This window comes from Vipera ursinii (genome assembly GCF_947247035.1).
Source record: "Vipera ursinii genome assembly, chromosome: 12".
Classification (NCBI taxonomy): Eukaryota; Metazoa; Chordata; class Lepidosauria; order Squamata; family Viperidae; genus Vipera; species Vipera ursinii.
In genome coordinates this window covers 11,231,294-11,239,887 of record NC_139525.1, presented here as the reverse complement: position 1 = coordinate 11,239,887, position 8,594 = coordinate 11,231,294, and positions in this window count along the sequence as shown.

Genomic DNA, 8,594 nt, shown 5'->3' with positions numbered 1-8,594 from the left:
TGAAGTATGCAAACTGCAGCCTACAGAAAAGCACTTTTGGGGGTCTTGGGATCTTCTTGGATGGTGCTAAATTTCTGATTGAATTGTACATGGACTATTTCATTTTTCTTTCAGTATTGATATACAAAACCGTGCACGGACACTGCTATTATTTCAAACCTTTGATCTAGGAGTAATATCAGCACATGGTTTTGTATATCTCCATTCTACACCACAGTTTTCTTGTTCTCTGTCTGGTAGGTTAGCATGCTTCGCTTATATGAATCTTACAACATTCCATTCCATATGAAGGTCTTGATTGTACCTTACAGCACGTATGTCCCATTGTTCCTTGTGCGATTCAATCTCTTCAAAATTGCAGCTCGCCTTTCTTTTTCCTTTTTAATTTTTACAAACTCTGCGGTCTTCAGGTTTTATTACTGCACTTCCAGTTCACTTTAAAATCGTTTTCTGTTCATGTAAAATGAACGCAACCCTCTTGATTGAATGGTGACAACGGTGGATCAAGTAAACCTTTAATTTCCCACCTTTGGAATTCAGATCACCCTCAGAAATCTGTTTTGTTTCTGTGTGCACGCAGCATTTTTTCTGATTAAACTATGCCTCTTATTTTTCTGCCCTGATCAAGTAACATTTTTAGATGCCAAACTGTAGCGCTGCTTGCTGTTCCCATATGAATGCTGAAGCTCTCGATTATATGACTTATAATGACAGCGTACATCAACCTGCTGTAGCTATCTGAAATACTGGGAATAAACACTGAGAATGACCTCCTCCTCCAGACATACATAAATCATGTACATGAAAACTGAAAGCCTCAAATAAGAGAGGCAGCATATGCCAGGCCAGTTATCCTCAAATAAATAAATAAATTGTGGCTCCCTCTGCATTAGCTGTTGGGAGAAGTGCATTCATGTTCCTTACCATCAGGTTCATTGTGTACTGTTTTGGACTAATTAGGACCATGGCATGATCTAAGGTCAGAAATGGAACAAATGGTTTTTGTTTTCTTTTAGTCTGACCCATCCACTTTCTCCCCACTTTTAAAATGCCATCTGCCATTACTGTGACACTGCATTTTGCTCCCCCCCCATCAGCTTTACTCTAATAACTAGAATATATGCAAGGTAATAGAGCTATTTCCTTCCCCCAGGGGAAAAAAACAACAACACAGACCTAAAACTGCTTCCATTCTGTTTCTTCTCTTTTCCAGAAGCTCGCAATTTAAAAAGAAAATTGCGCCGAAGGAACAAAACAATGTTTTATTTTAAAATCATAATGGTACTAACTCAGCTCCCCATTTTAGCATGCAAGCAGCTGCAGACTCTTTCTCTTCCAAATGGGTGATGTAAGAGCTTTGTCAGCCAAAGCTGTAATGAATAAAAACCTGAGATCCTAAATCCCAGCAATATTTGAAGAAGACTGTAAGGATTCTGGTAGAAGAGACAGAGCTGTTGAGTTCAAGCTCGTAGGCCTGAAATGGAAACAAAGATATTAAAATTCTGTTTCTGCAACTTGCTAGATCTTTTTTTTAAGTTTTTCCTTCAGATGGGAGGAATGGATGTGTTGAAGCATCAAACCCCAAATACTGGGCCTTCAACCTTTCCATTGCACGTAGAAGAATATTTCCTATTCTGCACTTTTGCACCTGAAATAATTTCATTTCCTGTGGGTAGTTCGACATAGATCCATTTTGAATTCAGGATGTGTGTAAGTCTAAGTTCCAGTATTTTTAATGACTAGTGAGATCCAGTTTGATGTAGACTCAGGAAAATGTCCCACTTTGGGCATGAAACCAGTTCCCGTTTCTCAGCCCTAAGAATCAGACAAGGACAAACCACTAACAAAATCTTGCCAGAAAACTGCAAGAGCTAATCCAGGCAGCCACCAGGAGTCAACACAGACTGGAAGGAGATCGTGCACATGGTATACCTAGCAGATGAAGTTCAGCAGAAGAGGAGCTGAAAACAGCAGGACCAATAGAAATTTAGCTAGTATCTGTAGCTCTTTGCCTTCTTAAGTGACTTCCATCTCAATTTGTTATCCACTGTGCATCATCGGCTGCTTTTCTCTTCCTTCTCCAATATTCTTCCTTTTATGCTATCTCTTTTAAATAGGTAAGTTTGCTGGCAGTTTGCTTCTTAAACTGTTCTGGAGCTTTTTTTCCTATTAAATAGTAGGTTAAATCACACAAGAAATAAGTGACGAAAACTACTTTTCGTGATCAGCAAATTCCAAATATTTTTTCCCCCTTGTTATACCCCTGTATAACAAAAGGTGCTATTAACGTGTGCAGGTAATGTTTGAAAATTTTTCTCCTGCCTGTACAGAAAACAGAACATTAGGAAAAAGGTTTCCTGATTTTCTCAACGTCCTATTTTTCTTTATTTGGGAGATTACAGCAGGACTCTTTGATTTCTTTGGGGATATTTTGTACTTGAGAACAAGCACTGAGCCAGTATTTTTAAATCCACTGGAAAAAATATTCATAAGGAATCGATGTTTTTCATATTACTGTATAATCTGTTGCTTGAAATTGTACGTACTGTATTGTTTATGGGGTCCTAGTCTTGCTACTTCACATTTGTGAAATCTTCAGTGAATCCCATGCTCTCTGTGTATTTCATAGATGACTCAGTTTAATATATTTCTAAGTATGTTTCATGTTCAGTTAATCACATATTGGACTGATATAAATATGCCCGATTGTTTGTTTTGAAGATTAGTGATGGGAAATTAGAAGCTTATGGAAAGACTTTTTAACAGGTTTATATATTAAGATTTCCATATTCCATAGAAATCATAGAAACAGTCTTCTATCTGCGGTATCTTTAAAACATTGCTCTGTCATTCAAGAAAGATGTGGATATTTGAACGCAGGCCAGATTCAGTTTTTACTCATCTTTAACTTCCGTGTGTAGTACTTTTTCTTCCTCAAGAAGAAATTGCATATTTATAAATCAAACCAAAACCAAATATCAATCCACCCGCTGCCTTATTATTTTTTTAGCCTTTCTCTGAGTTATGGCAGCTGATAAATAAAAGAAGATTGAACTCTCGTTGTTGTATTAGAGTTTAATCTGCCTTTTCAAATGCAAAGATGCTTTTTAAATATATTGCCCATTGTTTAACCTTTAAACCAAAGCCTTTTTTCCAACTTTATAGGCAACAGTTAATCAAAAGCGAAATAAAGAAGTTACTATGGCTGTATAAATTAGCAATGCTTGCAATCTTCCCTATTCAATAATATATTGATTAAGGAGAATAGTAGTCAGTTACTGAATAGCATGGAGACAAGTATGAAATATCATTATGTCTACAAAGGGTTAGGGTTTTATTTTTATGCTTTGCCTCCTGAAACAAGGCAGTTGCCTAAAGAATAGCAGGATAAAGAATAACGAACAAATTAGTTCCTTGGGTTTATACTGTAAATTACATCTTCAACCCAAGGCATACTGTGCTATTTTCAAGCAGTGGAATATGAAAGAGCTTCTGCCTAACAGGTAGTCCTTGACTTACAACAGCTCATTTAGTGATCATTCAAAGTTACAACGGCACTGAAAAAAAGTGAATGATGTCTGTTTTTGATATGATCGTTGCAGCAGCAGTCACGTGATCAAAATTCAGACTCTTGGCAACTGACTCATACTTATGACGGTCGCTGCATCCCAGGATCACGTGATCCCCTTTTGCGACCTTCTGACAAGCAAAGTCAGTGGGGAAGGCAGATTTACTTAACAACCATGTTACTAACTTAACAACTACAGTGATTCACTTCGCGACTGTGGCAAGGAAAGTCGTGAAATGAGACAAAACTCACTTAACAAAGTGACTGATGACCATTTTTCACAGTTACAACCTTGGCAGCAACCCCAGGATCATGTGATCAAAATTCAGACACTTGGTAACTGGTTCATTACTTACGACCATCACCATGTCCCAGGGGGGGTCACGCGGTCCCCTTTTGCGACTTTCTGACAAGTAAAGATAATGGGGGAGCCAGATTCACTTAACAACCGAGTTACTAACTTATCAGCTGCAGTGATTCACTTAACAACTGTGATAGTCGTAAAAAGGTACCAAACGCGCTTAGCAAATGTCTCGCTTAACCACAGAAATTTTGGGCTCAGTTGTGGTTGTAAGTTAAGAACTACCTGTAGATGTCTTCAGGTAGACGTTCAAACAAAATGGGTGAGAACATCAAGCCCTGAGACCAAATTATGAGCTTCTGGCTCAATTTCTCCCACCCTGCCCATGTTGTTGTTAGTTGCGAAGTTGTGTCCGACCCATCGGGACCCTATGGACAACCTTTCTCCAGGCCTTCCTGTCCTCTACCATCTTCTGGAGTCCATAGCTCACGCCTACTGCTTCATTGACTCCATCCAGCCACCTCCTTCTCTGTCGTCCCCTTCTTCTCTTTCCCTCAACCTTTCCCAGCATGAGGCTCTTCTCCAGTGAGTCCTTTCTTCTCATTAGGTAGCTAAAGTATTTGAGTTTCAACTTCAGGATCTGGCCTTCTAAAGAGCAATCAGGGTCGATCTCCTCTAGGACTGACCGGTTTGATCGCCTTGCAGTCCAAGGGACTCGCAGGAGTCTGCCTGCCCTGCCCATACCACATATCTAAGAGAAGGAAGGAAGGACCAGTGAAAACCAGTACCTACCCAGTCCCATTGCCCCCCTAATGGCGTTGAATAATTTATTTCCCGGGTATTTGATCTTGAATCAAATGTCTTACCGCACAGGGCCTTCAAAATCTTCATCAACAGATAACAGCTTTGGAAAACAATTCTTCAGACTTAGAATGATATTTGTTTTTTTTATTTATTAATTTTTTAATGCCCTATAAGTGACTCTGGGGGATGGGGGGGGGCTGAGCAGAGAAGCCACTGTCACCATTTTTTAATTCACACTGCATGACGCTCCATTATAATAGATTGTTGAATAAGATAAGAGTGATGGCTGCTATGCTACGTCCAATTTATTAGAAACCAAAGAGGGAGCCTCCTTTTTTGAATAGGCATTCGTATGATTACATAATGAAGCAGCCAAAGGAAAAAGTGAAAAATTTAACAGCGATTTGCAGGCAGAGCATTGGCAGTACATAAGCACAATAATACCAAGGAGTGCCATGCAAATTGGAAACAAAAAATGGTTTTGTTACAAAGTAGACGGACCCAAAATATGCAAACATCTGCTCTTATGCAGAGTCTAAATTGTTCCAAACATTATAATTTTCCAAATTTAAAAAGTTGGCAATCGCGAGCAATCGCGTTTTATCAATATACTTGTTTTTTAAAAAAAAATCTATCCCGCTTGTCAGCAGCATTCAAAATTGCCTGTCTTATGCCCATCGAAAACGCTGGTATTTGGGGGGGGGAAGGGGGGAGGGGTAGTTTATCTATTGCTTTTTTAGAGGCAGCTGCTGCCCACTCAGAAACAGATGGCAGGAATGTTCGGAATAAATCTGATCATTTAGCGTTAAAAAAAAAGAGAGGTAAACTGGTCCTTAAGCATAGCATGCTATTTTATGCATGCCACTGATCTAATTGGTTGCTCATCCTATCTGTTCATTCGCAGGGCTGTTGATGCGAGGGCCCATCTTTGAAAGCAGCTTTCAACAACTGTCTTTTAGATGTGCCGAATTCCAGTTCTGTTACGTCCAAAATTCTTTGCCCATCTTGATCATTGTTTCTTTTAACTTGTTCCTCTTTCCACCTTTAAATTTAACATATATTTTATAAAGTTTCTTAATCGATTTTTCATCTGCTGTCAGTAGTATCTGGTCAAATTCCGTGTACTTTATATAAAATCCAGATGTTTAAACATCTTTTTCTGTATCTCGTTTGGATTTGCAGATATGGCCACCATGGTAAGTCAATACCCTGTTCTTCTAATTCTTGTCTTATTCAAACTGCCTTTATAGGTCACAGTTAACTATGAATTCCAGGTCTTATCACCTCCAGCTTTGTAGCCACTGAGATTTTTGCTAATTTGAGTTTTTCACTGTCCCACCATTCCCTCCGCTTTATAAAATGATTTGCTACACATCTTTTAAAAAATCGTTTAAAGCATTTATGAATATTCTTAAAGGCCATTAAGTTTGATCAGCTTTAGGTAGCATCAGTGAGACATATAATACAAGAAAATCAGCCATAGCTAAAATTAACCTGTTCTATTTGCCATATAAACATCCTTTTGCTTTCCTTTTTCCTAGATTCATTACAGCTGGCATTGGGCAGCCGTGAGTAAAGTTTTTACATCATTTTAGTGCGTGTCAGAATGAGCTGGAAATCCCAATATTTCAAATAATGTGCTGGAAAGCGCAATATGGTGGCCATCTGGAATTATTAGCTGGATTTTAAATATTTGCAATAGTAATGATACAATGTTTACATTTAGAACAAAATCAGTAGGTCAGTAATGTAGTATGTTTAGTGGGTCACCTTAAGAACGACACAGCCTTACTGTATCTTTTAAGATGAATTTGCTTTTTTGGCTTTGTGTGACATACTGATCCAGCCAACTGTTATTTATTATAGACACTGTCAAGCAAGCATATGCGTTTCTGGTTTAAATCTATAATCAACCAAATATTTGAAACTGTTAAGAAAACAAAGTAACTTTCTTATGAACTTTGAAATTACCGGTATGTTTGAATAGCAAGACAGGAAACAACACTGGAAGAGTAGTAATCTTGAGTGGCTGAAACGCAGTTGTATAGATCTTCTTACTCTTTTTCAGAATTCAGTGTTCAGAATGATCTATAGGCCTGCTCATAAAACTCTGCCTACATTTAAGATGTTGTTAGTTGCAAAGTTGTGTCTGACCCATCGTGACTCCTCCAGGCCTTCCTGTCCTCTACCATCTTCTGGAGTCCATTTAGGCTCACACCTACTGCTTCAGTGACTCCATCCAGCCACCTCATTCTCTGTCGTCCCCTTCTTCTTCTCTTGCCCTCAACCTTTCCCAGCATTAGGCTCTTCTCCAGTGAGTCCTTCCTTCTCATTAGGTGGCCAAAGTATTTGATCAGGATCTGGCCTTCTAAAGAGCAGTCAGGGTTGATTTCCTCTAGGACTGACCGGTTTGAACGCCTTGCAGTCCAAGGGACTCGCAAGAGACATTTAAGATAAAAGTGTTTCTCAATCTTGGTAACTTGAAGAAGTGTGGACTTCAAGTTCCAGAATTCCCAGCTGAGGGAATTGCCTGAGGAATTCTGAGAACTGAAGTCCACGCATCTTGAAGTTTACCAAGATTGAGAAGCACTAATTTAACATCTTGGGCTTTCACTGTACTTTTGCAAATATGGTGTTGTGGATTCCTTATGCTTCCTCACTTAACTTGCAGATAATCCTTTCCAAATAAAAATGGAATGGTTTCCATCTGGAGGATACAAACCTGCCTGATGGTGGCTTCCTTAGAGACCACCAGGTTCCACAGCTCACCTGTTAAAAGCTCTTTTTAACCTTCAAAACGAGGCCTGGCGCTGACTTTCCCTACAAGACTGCCTCCTCAGCAATAGTGCTTAGACTTACCCCCCCCCCCTGCCCATGCTTTACAGCCCTGAGTGGTTTACAGACTCAGCCTAACAATTTGGGCCCTCATTTTACCGACCTGGAAAGGGTGGAAGGCTGAGTCAACTTCAAGCCCTGTCCGGATTGAACTCCAGGCTGTGGGCAGTTTGCCTGCAATACTGCACTGCATCACCAGGGCCTCTGGGTGGCTAATCCTTAGCAGGAGTCTCAAAGCACCTAAGATTGCCATTTAGTACAGCCATGTTTTGTGAATGCCGAAATCATCACGGCAACTATTTTTGTGAATGAGCTATCAACCCCTCCCCATTTCTCACCATCTCAAATGAACCAGGAATGGCGAGGGCTTCTCCACATACATACTGCATCTCTTCTCTCTCTCCTGCTCCTCAGTTTGCAGGGAAATGCTATTGGTTGGCAATAGTCTGTACCGAAATTTGGATCTGTGATAGTGATGGAGCAAAGGAATAGCCAGGCTCAGAGCAGGGTAGCTGGGAAACCATGTTTTGCCAGGATATTAAGCACAACTTGGGCCTCTTTCTTCTTTTTAAAGAAAATGCAGAACCAAAGATCAAATCCCCAGTAACATGAAATGCAATCCCAGTTACCGTAAGTATATCGCCTTTCCCTGCCCAAGGGACAGGAAGAAGAGAGCCTCAAAGGCAGAAAATATGTCTATAACAGACATGTCAAACACAAGGCCCGGGGGCCGGATCCGGCCCGCGAAGCCATCCTGGAAACAGTGAGGGAATGGCCCCCACTGCCTTGGCCCTGGCCCAGAGACCCTCCTCCTGCCAGAGACCCTCAGATCTGTCCCACTCCTGCCCAGACCCCCATAGACACCCTTGATGCGAACGATGTAGAGCTGGCCACGCCCACCCAGTAGGCCATACGCACTCTAGCCACGCCCACCCAGTAGGCCACACCCACCCGGCCCCCTGAGGGCAACCGCAATGCTGATGCGGCCCTCAATGAAATTGAGTTTGACACCCCTGGTCTATAACATAACGCAGCCCAAAATCACGAATCTTTCGAGGAGACATTTTATTAAGATAAATCCAGCAA